This window comes from Lingula anatina, chromosome 6 (genome assembly GCF_051362555.1).
Source record: "Lingula anatina isolate TDL-2025a chromosome 6, LinAna3.0, whole genome shotgun sequence".
Lineage (NCBI taxonomy): Eukaryota > Metazoa > Brachiopoda > Lingulata > Lingulida > Lingulidae > Lingula > Lingula anatina.
This window is the reverse complement of record NC_141772.1, coordinates 12,453,941-12,474,210: the sequence shown is the minus strand read 5'-3', so window position 1 is coordinate 12,474,210 and position 20,270 is coordinate 12,453,941. Positions and strand designations below refer to the sequence as shown.

Below are 20,270 nucleotides of genomic sequence, written 5' to 3'. Positions count from 1 at the left end.
TGGGTACAACAAGATGGTCGTGGTAATCATGGGTCAATATATTTCTTTTAATACAAATGAAAATTGGATATCACAGTTTTGGTTTTTGTAAAAATTTTGCCTTTTTAACAGTAACAAAAATTACATGTATCTGTGATAAGTCTGAATTTGCCACATTTTCTTATCTTATCTTGGAATAATGAACTATGATAATATCAATATTTTTCCTTTGCTATTGACCAAATACCATCAGAATTGATAAAATTACCATTACAAAAAACTCCACAATGAGGTCTGCTGTCAGTAAAGTTCAGGTCTGTGTCATCATGCATGCTCTAGTGGATAAGTTGATCAGATTTATGATGCGGTTGACTTCAGGCGTGAGTGAGTTCTGTTTGTTCACAATCAACTCTATTACTCCTGGGCAGAGCACGGGCCCTGAAGACGTGTTTCCAGTGCAGCTTGGTTGGTCTATCTTGGTCTGACCCATCTGTAGGCTGTCAGTTTTTGATTAGCCCACCATAACTAGCAAATACACACACACACACACAACTAAAGATCTGCTGTATCATAAGGTTTTTTTACCCTTTTTTTGTTATATATCAAATATGAAAATTGGAAATAACTTTCCTTTTTTTCAGCAGAGCCAAGAGCATTAAATTAAAAATTGAGCAAAGTAGATGTAATTTTTTAAAATTTTAATTGAATAACATGTTTCAGGATATTAAGGTATAGATATATCTCTTGCCCTTTAATTGACGTTGTGAATCTGCTGAATAAGAGCTTAGTTGTTCTGTGTTTCATCGGTCCTATCTCACTGGAAACACAACTTCAATCCATGTTGGAAAGTTCTTAGATGGGATGATGAAGTTGGGGTTTTAAAAGGTATATGAAGGATAATTTCTGAAGCTAACTAGCCACTCTGAGTATTTCCTGTTCTTCTGAAGGAACTATTAAGATATTCTTTGCTGTCAGTATAAGAATAATGAAGTGAATGAAGGAAAAATGCAGAGTAAAGTTACTCTGTTGTTACAGCAATCTTGAAATTATGGCATGGTGCATGGTTTGTCATTTCTTTATAATTAGTCTCTTTATTTGTGTGTATTTTTCATATTCATATTTGTTTTTATATTTTGTTTTTCTTTTTAATGGATTCATTTGATAAAAGGATTTAGGGTACGTCAGGCAACAATTGTTGGAGAAGGAACATTTCAAGAAATTCTGATCTCATTGTGTTAGTTGTTCTTAGTATTTACATCATATGGTGTTGGGGGTGGGGGAGCAGAAAGGGGTCGCTCAGTGGTCTTATGGAATTTTTTGAGTACTTTATAGGGGATGGGGGGATGGAGGAAGTGCTGGTGAGGAAAGTATAATTACATTTTTTTAAAGAACATATGCCATGATAGTACTGGTATAGTACCTCTACTAATACCAATTTAATTGCCTTCATTTTATTCTTGATGCATTTACCACAAAGGTTAATTACCCAATCGAAAAGGACACAGCAATAAGTGTAGATAACCTATTGCCTAGCGTCCTATCGCTTTCACCCAATATTGACATTACACTCTAGTTCGAGACTACTTGTATTCAAGTCTTTCACACTATTTTCTGGCTCAACAGGCCTGAGATAGCCGGCATTGATTTTTTTCTCTCTCTTTGCAGCAGTGTGTTTCAACTTGGTGGGAGCATCTTAGAGAATCATCACATTTTATTTGATGTGCAAGGCGGTCCCATCGTGAGGAGCAATTTCCATGCATTCTTCTAGATGCAGCTGCTCGTAACTGGGCTGTTTTATGGAGGAAAATAGATAAGGAGTGAGACAATAGAGGAGGCTTTCTGATAGGCTTCGTGGGCAGGTAAGTGCATACTTGGGGGTACGGGGTAATATACAATGTATATATATTCTCTCTCTTTCATTCTCTCTCTCTCTCTCTCAGTAATTATTTTTGCATGACATTTATAGTATAGGTAATTGTCAAGTTACCAGAAAATATCAAGGAATAAACGGTGAGTTATTCATTCTGGAGAAAAAAAATTCAGCACCATTTACATAACACGGTTCATTGCAATGCAAAAAATACATTGGCGTTAAAAGCCTTGCATCATGTATATGCTTATAAAGAGGCAAAAAACACATCAGTGAATGTTTGTATGAATTATATTTGTATGGAAGTAACATCATAATTGAACTTTTTTTGACATACCGTATATTGACAATGTGGCTACTAGTACACAGACTAATGGAGTCTACATAGTTTTGCAGCAATTTAAAGGTAACAAGTTACTGAAGAATTATCATAATTATATAACATGCACATGCATATAAGGTGTTACTTCTGTTACTTCTTTGAATTTCTCAGTAATGACAAGAAGTATAATTTCTGTGATGACTGTAGTACCATATGGCTATATTAGGCTAACTGACAGACAAGTCATACTTTTGTCTGGAGGCTGTATCACATGGACTTATTTGCCTCATTAAAAGGTTTGTAGATTATGAGCCACTAATTTGTCAGATATTGTTTGAGATGTTTTGTAAATATCAATTTATAGAATCAAATTATGATATTTTGGAATGATATCTGAATTGGAGGTTAATTGCAGTATATTCAATGCAATGGATGCTATTGGAAATGGCTGCTGGGTTTAGCTAGCTGCCAGGTATGTTACTGACAGCTTTCATTGTGCAATCAACACATGTTGTGACCACCCAGAGAAATCAGTTCTCCTTTTTTCAACAATTAATGCTTATAAAATGTCCGTTGAGCGAAATCCATTTTCCCCAAAATGAGAAATAGTTTTTTTTCGTCATGTATAAAAAACTTAACCTGATACCAGATAATGCTCTTTAATATTACAAACAGAAGTACTTCCTAGCCTTCCCTAGTACCCCAATTCCCATTGAAACTGACCATCTCTGTGCATCGATCCAATTTTGTGGGGACTCTCACTGAATGCAGTCAGGGTAACAGGTTACCACAGCTCCTCTCGTTTCCATCGTATGAACACCAGCTTTTCAGTATTCCACTCAATACCCAGATCTGTTAAACTGATAAAAAAGTTAAACTGATTGCATTCAGCAAGAGTCCCTGCAGAGTTGGATTGATATACGTGGACTGGTAGTTTCAATGGGAATGAGTCTTAAGATATAAACATTTCTGGTAACCACATAGGCATGCTTTAATTGTCATAAACCTATATTATAATGGAGTAATTTTCAACTTAATTTGAAGTATTTTAGTATTATTTATTAATTGTAATTCAGAAAGTTCCTATCTTTGCCAGTGGGATTATCTTTTAACCTTTTTATGAGGAGACCGAAAAGCTCGTGGATTGACTAGTGAATGGATAATGTCAGTGGTTATTTGAGAAATGTGATTGTGTTCTGCATAATGGTCATACTTTACGATAACCTTGTGTTCGTTCAAAATTCCCTGTCCATAATGATTAGGTTGACTGTCATAGTTGCATGGTTAAACAAGTGAATGAAGACTACAGTTTTGCATAAACCACAGCTATCTAGGTGGATGAATGTCATGCCTTTTATTAGCAGTTACGATTGTGTGAAATCGTTGTTCATCCAATCGAACACGGGTGGAATATTGTTAGCTTTGGTTCACTGTATATTGACTGGGATCACTCTTGGTTCATTTTTTGTTCAGCAAAACCAGAACTTTCAAGTTGGTGAAAAAATTGATTTTTTCTTTTTTGAGAAAAACTTGAAAAGTGATTTTTTTCCTTTTATGGAGGAAACTTCATCGTATTCAACAATTGACAAAAGAATTATAAAGACTGGTGCTAGTAAGTGCAGAGTCATGTAACTCTCTGTTCATGCAGTGGCAAAAAAAGGTGAAATGCTATTAGAGGAGTTTACGACTGAGGATAAAGCAAATTTCAGACATCAATTGATCGTGGTGCAGAGAGCTGTAATATGACAGATAACAAGTGCTTTCTTGGCTTCAGCCTATCCCAAGTCAAGACCAGTAATGGCAGTTTATTTCACTGATAAACTTATGCCTTATTTCACTCAAATGATTACATGGTTTGTTTTTTTGAGGCAAGGAGTGAGTAAAAAAACTTACTTCAAATGGCAGAGTTGCCACATTTCTGCATATTCTTTGTTATAATTATTTAACACAGACCATTTTTACAGGCAATATTCTATTGTTTTAAAATTAAATTGTATTAAAGTACAATGTATGACTCTTTAAAGTGAAGCAATACAGATTTATCTTGAACTGAATTGGACCAATTTGCTTATCTTAGAGCACATTCAGAAAAGCGAACTAACAGATCCGTGGATCAAATATGGCCGACCCACTTTGAATCCTTGGTGTGTAATCCCCGCAGGGAATCTTATCAGGGTCTAATCGGGAGATAAGTGGCAAGCTTTTTAGTGGGTCACCATATTTGATCTGTGGATCTGTTAGTCCACTGTTCTGAATGCACTCTTACACCCCATTTCCATAGATTTTTAGATCGATCTATCCCTGTGGGGAGTCTCACTAGATTACTGTCAGCTTGGCCCCTTAATCGTCTGTCCCGCCTACTAAAAGCTGTAAGGGGGTAATTAACTATGGTGCCCGATCAGCTGACTGCAATTTAGCGTGAACCCCCAGGGAGTTAGGTTGATCCAAAACTTAATCTTTAGATCGATCTAAATCTCTGGGAAAGCACCCTTATAGTGTAGACCATTTTATGTGCTAAAGTACTTTTGTGAAACTGGCGCCTGGAAATTTTTGACTAGAGATAGGTAACCAATATATCGTGCCATTTTGGAATACATAAAACATGTAGCTTTGGCTTTCTCTGATAATTTTATCAATTCTAATTTCCTAGATATTCCTGTATACCCCGATCGTTTGCACCCGAAAGTTTTTTGCCAGACACATTTATAGATTTTTTAAGTTTGTGCAAATTTACTTGTACTGAGGGTTTTATAGATTTCATAGACATAGTTGCTGTACATTCCATTTCCCCTCTTTTTTATGGTATTGAAATGTATTTGTCTATAAATTACTTCACCTCTGGTGCATTTTTATGATAGTGCTAATGAAAATTACATTTGAAAAATTGAATAAAGATTAATAAATGTAAAAAAAATGAAAGTAAATTTGGCTTGAACTTAATGAAAATTACATCTTTGTTTGGAAAATGAATAACAATTTAGAAATAAAAAAAAAAAATATGAAAGTAAATTTGGCTTAAATTCCAAGCAAAAGTATTAAAAAGATCTTTCATTATGATTTTAGTGGAATAAAAATCTTTTAAAGAAAATTCGTTCCCAGGGGTCAATGATCATAGCTGTAAGATATGGACCTTTTTCTGACCACTGTCAATAAAAATCAAAAAGAAAGCTCAAGGAAAGATGCAGGACCCACACAAATACAGAACATGTCAGTAATCAAATCTCACTGAGAGAATAATAAATATGGAAATTGTCTGTAAGGCATCTTTAACACTTGGTGCAAGTTAGGTATCTTTCCCCCTCTATTAGGATGAACCAAAGAAGAGAGAACTTGGCAAATTCCAGGAAAATCTACCGCCAGCGAGTGCCAATATAGTGCATGCCAGTAATCAAATCTTGCTGTGAGCTTCTATTGATATCCAAGAACTGTGAGAATAGGGCACCCATTCTTCTGCCATCATCTCTGGAGCACTGCCATTGCTTTCTTCTAAGTGTACTTAAGTGTTGACTCATACAGGCTAAAGATTTTTTTCGCAGTCATTTTTACATTGTCCTTAGTGGTGTTCATTACCAAAAAAAAAAAAAAAAAAAAAAAAATTGATAGCGTTCACATAGGCATGCACACACATGCATACAGACACAAACTTTAAATCCTGCTCATACAGCTAAGTTCATATGTGAAGGAAAATAGGTTACAATATATTGTCCATGATATCTGACACACATATTCGGCTGGTGGTACATACTAAGAAGTTGACACCACCTCTCTGAACACACCAGTTTAATGTCCTGACTCAGTGATTGATTTGCATCTGTTTGTTTATCCATTCATTCATTTATCCTTTCACTCACTCGATTACCATTCCACTCATTGTCTAAATCTTACTCATCTATTTGTTCCTACTTTTAATATTTTTTGCATACTTGAAATGGCCACCAGCAGCCCCAGCAACATCTTATTCAGTCCTGCCTCATTACTCACTATTAGCCAGGAGCTGTGGGTGATTAATTGCCAGGTAAACCATGGCCTAAGTAGCCATATTAACAAGTGCTCGCCTGGCAGGTAGAGTTGAATGCGTTATTCAGGTGTAATTGGTCCAGAATTATTGGATTACAAGTATCGCCGAGCACTTAAAGATCAGGAAATCTAGAGAATAAATCTGGAGGGTTTATGTGGAGGTGTACAGGTGACAGCATTGCTGGTGTGGAGAGTTGTGTTCTCTCTGAAAGGGTGGGGTGGAGCAGGGTTTATGTAAAAACGTCTAATTAAAATGCACAGGCTCATTAGAATTAATTTCTGACCATGGGCAATAGACCTTATAAGATAGGCAAGATGAAATTATGAAAACTTATAGGAATGCATGGAAAACATGACACAAAATTGTTTTCTTGATCTGGAAAATTGACGGGCACTTGAGCTTTGCGTATTATCTCTTTTTTTTGGGGGGGGGGGGGGAGAGGGGGATGGGGGACAGACCTGTAGGATGAGATTTATACACCTGTCAATACAGTGTCAATAGATTGCTTTTTAATCTTGATGCAAGTTTAGATAAAAAAGATAGAAGAGGTGGGGGTGCATACAGTAAAAACTTGAAAACTTCATCACTTTAAAAAATTAATAAATATTTTTTAAATGTGAGAATCCAACATGGCTGTACTAGGTGACAAACTTTTCAAAATTATCGAGGGGCCCATTTTCAAGTTTGACAAAATTTTCACAGTGAAAAAAATTATGTTGGCGGAGAATTGTCTTCCAACAAAATTTTCAAGACTGACTAAATTTTCAAGTTTTTACTGTATATAGCCAGGATCAATATAAAAATTGATCACTGATACTAGTGCATCTGCAGCAGGCAGAAACTCTTCCAGACATGCCTCCGGTCCTGTCTATCTGTAATTAGAAATCTGTTGTCTCTCTGTCTATTTCATTAAGACTCATTCATGCAATCCTAGATATTAGCTGTCAAATAGTGGAAGGGCAGAATTGCAGTATGCCTCTTCAAGGGCGCGTTTATGAAATTAGATTTTTGAACCAGTGGATTTATCAGTAAGTCACTGCTGTTGCAATCCTTGATATTTTTAGTGAAAATTGAAGGGGTTTCTTAAAAAATACACGTGGAGAGGCACAAGTCTTAAAACACAGCTCATGGAAGACTGTAGGATGTGTTTTATTGAGAATTTAGAAGTGTAAGTGGATTGATTTTGATTTGATATTTACAGATAATTACATGTGATTTTGTGCAGTCCTAGGGCACATTCAGAACTAGTTGATCCGCAGACTAACAGATTCGCGAATCAAACATGGCTGAACCATCTGAAAACTTGAAGCATAATCCCCTAATAGACACTGAATATATTTCCTGCAGGGATTAAGCAGTAAGCTTTCAAGTGGATCAGCCATAAAATAATAATAATGATGCAATTAGAAGATAAAGCAAATGAGAACTAAAGCCACCTTCTTTCTGTATATCTGATTACTGAAATCAGTGTAAGACTTTTAATTTGTTTTCTTATGATACTCACTGAAGTAAGTGTAGCTAAAGCCCAGAAGGGATAGTAACTGATAGCCACATTTAATTGGTCTTGAATTCTCCAATGATAGTGAAATAATCAGCCATATGCAATATTCTGATATTTGTGATATTAAAATACTTTTTCTTTTTTTTTTAAATACTTTGTCAAGGACTGGGTAAAGTATGCAGCCCTCCACGGAAAGATGTCCTAGATTTCTTTTTTTTTCTCCTTTTTTCCTTTTTTTTTATTTTTAGTAAAATCAATGCACTTTGTTAAGATAACTGGTCTTATGACAACCGGGAGATCAAATGAAATACTTTGTGAGGCACTGTTTAAAATTTTTGTCATTACACAAATATGAAAAAGCTGAAGAAAGCAACAAATGAAACAATCCCAACAATGTCATCTCCCTCAGCATGGAACCAAATACTTCCAGAGATGGTTCCAAAGTTTCTGACATGCCAAAATAGTTCTGGTTTATCAAAACCACAGGTATGATTCAGAACCTTGTGCTATCAACCTACTCAAGTTTTTTTTATCTTTGGGATTGAGAAAAAAACTTTTAAGTAAGGGTAGATAAAATGACCTATCAACAAATGGGAGAGCTCTGCCTTAAAAATGATACTATTCATGTAAATTTTATATGATAAATGTCCCCTTGAAGGTGGGGCCATGAAGTATTCTTAACATTTGGAATTAATACATAGTTATGATTAGACAGTATACATTTGTTCTACAAGCTACCAGATATCCATGCTGGTGTAGCCATTACTGCTTCTGCATTCTATTTTATTTCATTTATTTTATTTTAAATTTTAACTCATTTATTTAAACTTATTTATTTTATTATTTTTTGCAGAAGAAAAGAGCTTTTTTAACCACTAGAACTGATGCCTAATTACCTAAGAGTACCATGCTGACTCAGAACTGCCGTTACATTAAGAAATGCATGGATTTGGAAGTAAATATACTTCAATCCTCTGCGGACTTTCATGCAGAACATTAATGATTTTCTGACTGGGTGTTGACAAAGCTGTCATTAATTATTAAAGAATAAAAAACATTCTGAGGAGAAATTACATTTGTGTTTAGTAGTTTGGGGACTGCATTTCTACAGTGTGTACTGTAACCTTGAAATCCAAGATGAAGAAATTAAGTGGTAAATGAAAATTGATATGATTTTGATTAGCAGTACATGTTTTCTGCTATTTCATGTTCATTGGAAAAATGTTTTGAAATTTTTATCTAATTGATGTACATTTAATAGAGGATACATAATTTGAAATATTTTGGTTTATTAAAAAAATTAATAAGACTATTAGAAATATTATTTTATTAAGTTTTGATTTATGTATCATTTGTTTATAAAAGGTATGATAGGCAATAGGCATGCAAAAAATATGTCCTAGGTTATTGTTTTTTTTGTTCTTGCCTAACATACCTTCATTTCAAAGGTAACTTTCCTGTAAAGAAATGGGTTAAATCCAATTAATGAAATAATAGTGCACTATAAAAATGAAATTATGACAAGGAAATTCCTCTTCATTTGAACAAAATATTTACACAGAAAAAAGCTGTCTCTGTAGCAGCATGACAGTTCTATTGATCGTTACAATTTCCATTGCTCTCGTGTACACTGCAGGCAAGCTGCGAGGGAATTCTAGTGGGAGCTTTGTGTGCTAGATGGATAGATGGAGATAGATTGATGATCTACACTAGCTTTGCTGTTGCATTTTCTCTCCTCGGTTTATGATTATTGCTGTACTTTTGTCATTGGGTTGGATATAAACACTCCCAGAACATTGGCATATGTATTGATGCTCCTTTGTATCATCAAAAATCTTGTATTTGAGGTTTGTTAAATAATGAAAATATATATTAAAAATGTGAAATAATTTTAAAGAATTGCCAGCAGGTATCCCTCTAAATAAGTGAAAAGATAAATACTGTAGATAGATCTGATAGATAGAAATGTTGAAAATTGAAAATAAATGAATACATTGACAGGGGGACAAAATAAGAAATATGTACCTCACCTGTTTAATGGAAAAGCTAATGCTAATAAACTGTCATTAAAGCACTTATCCATTAAATAGATAATCATATACTGATAATGTTACTGTTAGTGTGATAATCCACCTTTCAGTAAAACAATGTGTGCTGGAATCTTGATATATGGTATCATATGGGGCCTGCAGTGATGGATAATCAATGGTCTCTCTATACTTGTAGGCTATGGTGAGATGCCATGTCATTACTGACAGTAATTGCCACATTATTGACTTTTTTTTAAAGGCAAATTTGCTGGTGATTTGTTGCTAGCCCTGCTGCAGGCACTATAGCCACTGTGCTACTGCAGTGTATATACATACTGGTTGCTTTGACTGTGTGATACAAGGTGACGAGACTTACTCTAGTGTCATTTATGTACAGTTATTTAAAAGGCGCACTTAGGCCGAATTCAGAACAGTGGACTAACTATTCTGAGGGTCAAATATGGCCAACCCACTTGAATACTTCCCCACAGGGAATCTATTCACTGTCTGTTAGCAGATGAGATGGCAAGTTTTTTAGTGGGTCACCATATTTGATCCGCAGTATAGTTAGTCCACTGTTCTGAATGGGGCCTTAGGGGGTTAGGCCTTTATATAGGAAAAATTAAATTTGACTGGAGATTTCAATTTTTTAATCACCAAGGTTTGCCATATCCAAAACCATTCACAGAATTACGATCCAAAAACCCATGTTTAAGATGCCTTTTTTTGTTTTTGATTAACTCCTGTAATAGAGGTAGAGATTAAAAATCTATTTCTGAATTCATGGTATTTATCAATAGTTGATTATTATAATTATGATGGGATTGCATCATCCTCAAGAGGGCTGGCTGTTTTTTCTTGTAGAACCCTTCAAGAAAGAGAGAATGTAGGACAGTAATGGCTGTGCTCTTAAGAAATGCTGTAAAAATTTCAGGTGATGCTTTTTTGTTGTTAAAGAAAGTGTATTGCCCTATTCTTACCCCCTTCCCACAAGGAAGAGCAGTCACTGTGAACACTGAAATTATTGCTTTTGCAATCATGTCAAAGGATGTAACGGAAGAAGTGTGAATTGTTTTTTTTTTTTTTTTTTGGTTTCAATTATATCGATATCATCATCGGATATTCTTCATAATCAAAGTAATTACAAAAGATGAAAGTTGAAATAAATTGGTTGTTGATCAGACATTCCACAGTGGGATTTATTTGTACAAGGACCCTGAATAACAATAGGGAAATTTGTGAACTGTCTTGTGATTTGAATTTTTTCTTTGTTGACAGATTTTTTGCAGTTTTTTTTTTAGTCAGAGGGATATTATTCTATGTCCATTATTTGGAGAACTCTCAGGCTCCAAGATTTAATTTTTGTCATCCTTCATTTTAATGATTACTTGGGGACATTGCTTTTGTCAGTTTTTCTACAAAAGACACAATCCATGACTTTGTTAAAAGATATAAAACATCATAATGCAACATATAAAGAAATATAATTTTTACATTTTAATATGACACATTTTGTATTGTTGCATAATAAGTCCAAATTACTTTAGAATACATCTAAAAATTTAGAGGAAACTGGAACTAAACCTGTTTTTCAGTAGTTAAGTTTTTGGTAAATGTGATATGCACTTTGCATGAAGGCAAATATCTATATTGATTGTAATTATTGGCTCAGGTTTTTTTTTCCAAAATGATATAGTCCGTAGAATGCTTCTTTTGAAACAGAACTGCATTGATATTAATGCACTTTATATTTTTATTAATATGTTGTGCAGGGAAAAGGTCAACAGTGTAAGGGATGATGATACTAATTAGGATATTTTCCACTTCTAGCACATAGTGTTTTCTGGAGAGTTCCCAGCATTGGAAGTCCCCGTAGGAATTCCAGTCCTTAGTGGTCATCTGTCAGGTTGTCAGCTGTCAGGGAATTATACCAGTGAGAATTTATAAAAATGTAAGTATGTTTTTTCCTCATGTCAGCTTAGCTCTTAAGACAAATGCAATATTTTGGCCTCATGACAGCATCTGATTTTTACCGAAAGGTAAAGAAAATTCTCTTTGCTAAATGCAATGAATTGCAATGGATTGTTATAATAGATATGTATTTATCAGGTCATGTTAAAGTTTGATTTTTCAGTTGATTAAAAAAAGTTAAGTCAGTATTGTGTGTATATATAAAAAAATGGAAATCAGGTGCACTTTTAATCACATGGGGCCAGGATAGTTTGAAAAAAAAAAATGCCAAGTAAAAGAATGAAATTGCAAATACCACCTTTTTTAAGAAGATTTTTTATCCTTTTTATTTAATTCTTGTAATAAAGCAGGTCAGGTGAAGATCGATTGAGTTGTTTTAACTGACCAAGGTTATGATAGATGTGCCTAATTATACAAATACTGCTGTTCTAATTCAGCAGGGGAAAAGTTGCAACCACTGGTGAATTCAAGGTTATCCTGCAAAGTATATGTATTTTTGAAGGTTATTTTTCTTTTTTCTGTCTTTTTTGTGACACAAGGATTAAAAGTAATCATCCTTATTGGTTTAAACACATTTTTTTTATAGAAAGGCTGTGAGTTAACAATATATCGCAATTCTGACATATGCTTATATTTCAAATTACATACAGCAATAAAAAAGGAAAAACTGTCTAGTTGTAGTAAAATGTGATAGAACTCAACCCGAGACCACAAATATACGTAATCCCATTTGTCATGTTAACGCACAACCTGTGGAATTGACAGTCACATTAGATAAGGTAGACCACATCAATAACCTCATTACTACTGGCTGTTCACCACACAGCTTGCTATCACACCTGTACCTGGTTGTTGTAAGCACGTTATATGTTTTCTCTCTCTCTCCCTCTTTGTGTGTGTGTGCGTGTGTGTGTGTGCGCATTGTTCTTCTGTTTATTTTATATACTATGCAGTAACAGTTATACCTGTAGCTGTAGTGTGTGTGTGTGTGTGAGCATTTGTGTGCGCATGCATGTGAGTGCCTATGATATTTTATCATACCTGTTCCATATATTAATTACACTCTAAAGGATGCTAATATAGCTCCAGAGAATTAGAATACCTCATTTTATTCCTGTCCAACAGCTTCATTTTATTCTTGTCCAATATGCTTATGAGTGTGAGCAACTGTACGTACATAGTGTACAAGTAGTACATTAATTAATTGTACTGTACTTTTTTAGGGGGTGTAATACATGTACAACACTTATAACAAACCTCCGATCTCTAGTTCAGATTCGTGTTCTGTAACAAAATACTCAATCATTCATGTACTTGTGCCGTTCTGTCTCGAGGGATAGTTACATATGCACGTGTTAATTAACCTTGCCATAAGATTAATTAGAAATTAATTACCCAAACATCCTTTCAGGAAGTTAAGAAAGCTGTTAAAACAGGCTTCAGTATGTCGTGTTTTATTGGTGTCTAATTTTATGGTCTCCTGTGCCCTACTGTGTGTTTTATTAGTGTTTGGCCTCAGGACAGTATTGCTTTTTTAACACATTTAGTTTTAGAAAAAAATAAGTCAAATTCTGTATAAGTCATTTTGAATTGGTAAAAAAAGGGGTTGACACAAGGGTGCAAATATCTTTGCATTTACACATGCACATACACATACCCTGTACATACACACACACACACACACACACACACACACACAGAGAGAGAGAGAGAGAGAGAGAGAGAGAGAGAGAGATCCATATATCTACTGATTGAGAAGACATACAAGTACCCCCTGTTGTGTTTTTTATTACTATATAACCCCATCAGAGAAAACAGGTGAACCCTAATTAACACAAGATGTTGGGGGGAAACTGTAGGTCACTTTTAATTTGTACATTCAATTAGTGACTTCCACAGATACATGTGTATTTTTTTTGTAAAAACAACATCAAAGAGAGTGAGAACTTGATAGGGAGATATCAGCTTTGGTGTCAGCAGGGGTAGAGATCTGGTAACCAAATCCTCTTTTATGACTTTCTTTATGATTACGTTCATGATTAACTGTTGCTCTGATTAGGATAGATCTTTTTATTGAATTGGTATCCTGGTAATAGGGGTGATAATAATAATATCTGTGAAGCTACCTGTTTCTTTGAGGAGTTAATATTAACTCAGTAAAACGATTCTTTAATAGTGAATGCTCCTCTGACCTCTTTCAGCTCGCAGCTTTTGAGATCGTACTCAACCTCTTCAAGGTGTTATGCTCTCGGTTAATTTTATTGACTTCTTTTCCAAATGCGGACAATATTTCTTAAAGGCCCCACATTATATGTGTGCCGAAAGCTTGCAAATTTAATAAGACTAAATCTATACAAGGTCATGTAATATAGGCCCGGTGTATTGATTGTGTTTGGGTGAGTCTGCTATTTACACGGAGGTTTGATTATGGCTGAGTATCTGTTCATGCATACCCACAAGCTTAATGTATGAATGAAAGATTGAATGGATACAGCCTATGGGAACATAGGATGTGATAAAGAATGATAGAGCATCATATAGGCGTTGCTTAATGTGAAAAAAGCTTTAAAAAAAAAAGAGATGGGTGATCAATAGGCACTGTGAAATGTTATGTAGTGGCATTCTAGCCTGTGGAGTTGCTGTAGAATCATAAAAAGGAGGTTTTCTGGGATGATGTATGGACTGAAGTCGGGGGGAAAGTGAAGCAAGTTGTTCCTTGCCTAAGTCTCCAGTGATGAGTAGGAGACAGACTGTGTTGAAGATTTGCAGGCAGTGGTTATATCACAGTGAACATTTATCTAGTGACAGTCTGGTGAGCATGTTTTCCCTTGTGTAACAGGTAGGAGTTTAAAAACAACTTGTTATTATTCTCCTTAGTAGCAGCTAGAAGGAATTCTGATTTTTTATTTAGAAAGATCGCCTGGCGGAGTCGGCGCTTAGTACGTTGAGTCACAAGTTGATCGCCAGAGGAGACGCACGCTAAATGGAAATTGATAACCACTTGAGTGATTCTATATGATGTAATAATGTTGAATAATTGTCAATTTCTGATGAGTTGCTGCCAGCGGAAACAAAATCCTCTGTCAACTTGTGTAGTTCTGTCATGTAGTTGTCTATTAAAAACAGCAGGTGTGGTCACACAAGGGCAATCTGAGCCTGGAGACAGGTCTCACTTTCACTATCAGATGACTGGATAATGAAGTGCTATATTGAGATTTTACTTAAAGGTTTGAATTAAAAAATGTTAGAAATTTGTGGGCTCTCTTTTAAAGCCAGCCAATTATATGGTGTGTGTGTATATGTGTGCATATTTGTTTGAGTGTGTGTGTGTGTATTTGTTTGTGTGTGTATGTGCATATTTGTTTGTGTGTGTGTGTGTGTGTGTGTGTGTGTGTGTGTGTGCATATGTGTTTGAGTGCATGTGTGTGTGTGATATGTGCCATGTTAATATATGCCTGCAGTGAGAGTAGGAGTATAATGACAAATGTTATTGCTACCAGGATAGTCTTTGATGTTGTGACCAAGAATATATTGAAGCTAATTCTTTTAAGAGGATTTTAATCTTTTGTCAGTTTGGACTATTTTTTTGTGCAGATTATACAGGTGTGCCTACCTAGGTGTCACACTTTTAAGAATCTTTTTGAAGTACTGTAGTGATATATATTTTTAGATTTTTCAAAAGATGCCATACCATTTTGTCTGAGTGCAAAGCTCAAGTAAAAATACCTAAAATTTGTTTCTTAGTATTTTATTCAGAATAGGCCAGAGAGTAAGAATTAAAAATTTTTTTTGTTAACATTCAGTCCTGCAAACATTACATTTTTAAGAAGAGTACTGATTTGAACACTGGTGGGAAGTATCATTATTCTTTGATATGTTTTCATTTGCGTAACGACAAGAATTCCCTGAGCAGCACTGTGATTTAATCCAAATTACCCAGTAAAAAAAAGCTTAAAATACTGAAAAGCTCAATTATTGAAAGCATTCAGAAAGATTACGGTAGAAATACTTGCAACCTTGACGATGCATCAGGCCATATCTAGATGTTTGTAGTTGGAGCATGCACATTAAAAATCAATCTTTCAGTTTTGCTTTTTTCCTCCCTCTAATGAAACAACATGGGAATACAGTGCCTAATAGCACCATGTTGTTATGCTGCACACGAATATGATGGCGGGATTCATGCTTATGTGCTATCTATTACTCTAGTCCCATGTCATGTGAAGACACAATTTTGTCTTTACAATTATGTTGGATATTAAGCCTTGTCACAATTATTACGTAAGCAATTATTAAGGTGTAGTCCATACCAGGCATCACAACTATGGGTTTTATTTCCAACCTTTGCTTTAGAAATGCAATTATGATTTCAGTTTGATTGCTTTACCAATTGCTGTGAACTCTGCAGGAAGTGGACACCCTCATTTCAATGTGTTGCAGGTCTAGAATGACAACAGCCGTTGATGCTGATACATAGTCCAGAATGCCTTGTCTTTTCTCCTAGCCCAGTTTCAAGACATGGATAGAAATAACTGCCACCATGTCTCGTCCACCCTCTATGACATTTTTGTATGGGAAATCAATAAGAAGCACTGCTGCGCCAGATTGTCCTTGTGTTTTTGATTCTTGTCATTTGATTTTCTGATGGATTCTAAGTGATATTCTTGGCCAAGTTTGTCAATAATTCTGAGGAGTATGATAGGCATGGAGACTCAGAATGATGAATGGGCTTTATCTAAGTGGTTCTGCTATTTTTATAGCTGGCTCATCCTTGTATATAAATAGATATTAATAGAAAATTTTTGCTTGTATCTGAAATTGTATCAGTGGCTAAACCTCATTTATTTTTGCTATAGAAAAATCATTAATTAAAAAAAACTTTTTGATTTGATTGAATTGAGTTGGATGAGAAAAAAAACTTTAAACTAGGTGTTCTAACATGAATCCTCAGTATAGTGATTCGCATTCATGATAAGGCCATCTTGACCTTGAGGGTAGTTTTTTTGAAAATTATGTACTTTTTGCATATCTTTTGACCAGCATCACAGGAAAATTGACTTGAACAAATATTGTAAGGCTTGCTGGACTGAGTGCAAATTGTTTGTTTGGTGGCAAATTGCTGAGACATATTGATTATAAAGCAAGTGAAATCTGTGGATAAGACATTTTTACTCAGAGGAGCCAAAAAGTCAAATCAAGAGAAAAGGACTACACAACTATGAAAAAAAAAAGCAAATTTATGGCAGTTTGATGTAATGATGATTGCATGACTGAAATGTTTTTTGTATGTGTCGTCTTTACACTGACATGAATTTTAGCCCCTCTTTTAATGAAACATCCTGGACATCACAAAATCATTTGTCTGGAGTTCTAGAATCATTGTAAGTTAGAGCAGGCATTACGGGCAATTTGGGAATAAGCAGCAGCCATTACCGGTGCCAAATCACACACTTCTTTAGACAAGGGGCCATCTTGGCTGCCTGTGGGGAGACATCTATCTTAGAAACATGGTGATGGAAGTAACCTTATGGAAATATCACACTCCTGTAATGTGTTATGAAAATAATAAGGTGTGTAACCTGGTATCCTATGGGGTTGGCAATCAGGGCTGTCTTGGACCGACGCAGGCGGGGAGACATTACAAGAAAATTATTGCAGTATCACTAAGTGATTTAGAAAAATTGAACTTATGTAATCCGCTGTGAAAATATTATCTGTTTTTTTTAATAATTGTCTTCAGTGGCCAGAGATACCACGATTCATTTAATGTACAGCATTAAGAAATTATTTTATTTATTATTTTTTTGTGAAAAGATGTACAGTCTAGACCAAATGGGTTCCAAATATCAGTCTTTGCTAATATGTGGTGAAAATAATAACTTGTATTTTTGGTTGTCATGTGGGATTTTTGATGCACTTAGGGGATATAAATGCTTCTTTTGATTAGGGTAGTAAGAAGTCAAATAAGGTTTTCATAATTTTATCAAATTGTTTGATTATTTTGCACTAACCTTCATTTATGGATCAAGCCATTTCGATGTAGGGTCAAAATGTCATACTTAGTTGGTAGAAATCACTTGAAAAAAAAAAAGGAATAATTAATAGAGTTTTTCAGCATTTCGGTGTTTACAACAGGTCACTATAGCTGTCCACTGATGACATGGGCATGTTCTTTCTCATCATTCATACAGCAATAATTTCATTTTTACACAATTTCTGCTGAGTGAAAAAATACATCAAAGCCAAGTTGATACTCCAGTAGATATTTTCTACAAATTCAATCACAGATCATGATGGATTCACTTTCCAGATTAGCAAATATGGTTACAGAAGCCACTGGTGAGAATTGTTCCAATTACATTGTAGATAAGTTGATGTGCATTAGAGGAAGACTGTACAGCAAAGTGGCAAGGACAGGAAATAGATTTCAGCATTTTGATTTGAAAGTATTTCTTTTGTTGAAAAGTTACCCTGAAAAAAGCATTTGATTTCTAAGGAGATTTGGTAACACACTAGTGTTGCAGAATACTATAAAATGATTAAGTTGAAAATTGAAAGAAGCCAGTTTGGGGGGCCATGGCTAGGTTGGTATTCCACTTCTGATGTAAAAAAAATCAATTTAAAAAGTGCCCAGGTTAATCAATTTGAAAAAAGTTTTACCATTATGCATAGACAGTGAGCTAAATCCTTCACAACTGCATGGCCTCTTGGAAACAAAATATCAATACAGTTTTCCCCTATTACACTGTACATGTAGTGCCACCAGTACTGATAGCAAGGAAGCTATGGTGTTGCTACAGATCATAGGGGTTATATGACTCAGTGTCTTATCTTAGCCCAGACAGCTTACTAGATATTACTGCATATACAGTATGGTCTGGTTTTCGTGAATTGCAGTTTCATTTTAGCAGTTCTGGGATAGTCTAAATGAGGTGAAAAAAATTGAAAATAAAGGACTTTTTGGAAGTAATGCAGCATTTTGGGGTACTGAGTATGGTCGAAATATCTGTACGTAAGTACTGTTATTTCTCTGTCAAAAACTATCAGCAAGATACCTACCATTTGTCTTTATCGAAAAATTGAAATGTTCTGTTGCAGAAAATTTAAAGGGTTTTAACTCCTGAATAATTCAATTAAAAGGTCATTATTTATGACTTGTCATTTTCTTCTCTGTGGTTAAGGTTGTAATGAATTTTGATGGATACTGCCTGTGGGAGAAAAAATAGTGTAGAACAAAAAAAAAAAAGAGCTGTTAGTTGGAATTAATGAGTAGTAAGGGCTGGGTAATAAGGCAGGTAAATGTTTTGTGTATCTGTTATTCTGTCAACAATGTAACCATCCATGTCATTAAGGGTGCTTTCCCAGAGATTTAGATCGATCTAAAGATTAAGTTTTAGATCGACCTAACTCCCTGGGGGTTCAGGCTAAATTGCAGTCAGCCGAGCGGACACCATAGTTAATTACCCCCTTACAACTTTTAGTAGGCGGGACAGACGCTTAAACCGGCCAAGCTGACAGTAATCTAGTGAGACTCCCCACAGGGATAGATCAATCTAAAAATCTATGGAAATGGGTTTCTTTAAGGTAAGTATGACATATATATGTGTATGTTTGTGCATGTATATGTGTGTATACTTGTGTGTGTGTGTGCGCGCACATGTGTGCATGCATGCGTGTGCATAATTCCTTGTTTAAGTTTGTGTGGTTAGGCTGATAAATATTATTGAAGACTCCTGGTTTCATCTATAAATATCTTCAAAACTAGTGCATCTTTTACTGCACACAGTTGACATGGACAATCTAACATTTTCATAGGAGCAGATAAATGCTTGATATTAATTATACAACTAACTTACATCTGTAAATCAAAGAGTTGTTAAAAATGAATTGATGAGAATTTGTTTGATTATATACCAGCATATTACCAAAGCTGTTTAGTAAAGCAGCTTTTTTTGTACAATAACAAAAAGCTCATAAAAATGGAACACTTTAATATCAATTACTTTAAGATATATGCCTTCAACTCACACAATAACACAATGAATCATGGCTGCATGTGACAAATAACTAAATAAGTTAAAGGGTGCATTAATAATGAATTATTGTACTGGTACTAGGTAAACCAAACTAACTGTATGGGGAGTCTCGCTGAGTGCAGTCAGATTAACAGATTAACACCCCTCTTCTTGTTTCCACCATTTTTTCTGTATTATGCTTTTCTGTGTTCTGTCAGGAGGAGGTGTGTTAATCTCATTACATTCAGTGAGATTACCTTTAGAGTTCAAACTTCTAGAACAATCGTATCATTGTGAATGCAACCTAAGACTCGTCACGAAGATGTGACTTGGTACTGTTTGGCAGAAGTAGAAAAAAAAAAAAAAAAGAAAAGTAAATCTGCAGTGTTTCCATATTTATTTGAAAAAAAATTGCAAAACAGCAGGGGGGTGATATGCATACATATTTTTGTCATGATGGATTTGTTTTCACGGCTTAGGCCAAACCAAATAGTTGGCTCTATCATGTCTGTGGTTGGTTTTTCTAATGCATTGTGTTAGACACTGCTGTCAATGCCTCTCTCT

At 35.0% G+C, this 20,270-nt stretch overlaps 1 long non-coding RNA gene across 8 annotated transcripts in view; it reads left to right on the top strand.

Annotated features, from left to right (window-relative positions):
* The window catches only part of LOC106181419 (uncharacterized), a 102,433-nt gene that overhangs the window by 10,067 nt on the left and 72,096 nt on the right, over positions 1-20,270 (top strand). For 4 of the 8 annotated variants that reach the window (XR_015334949.1, XR_015334950.1, XR_015334956.1 and 1 more), the window contains exons 2-3: positions 1,645-1,838; positions 11,551-11,671. This is a non-coding gene — a long non-coding RNA (uncharacterized LOC106181419). Of the gene's footprint in view, positions 1-1,644; positions 1,839-10,584; positions 10,655-11,550; positions 11,672-20,270 lie in introns of all 8 variants that reach the window. The other 4 variants (XR_015334957.1, XR_015334952.1, XR_015334954.1 and 1 more) reach the window with 2 other exon arrangements.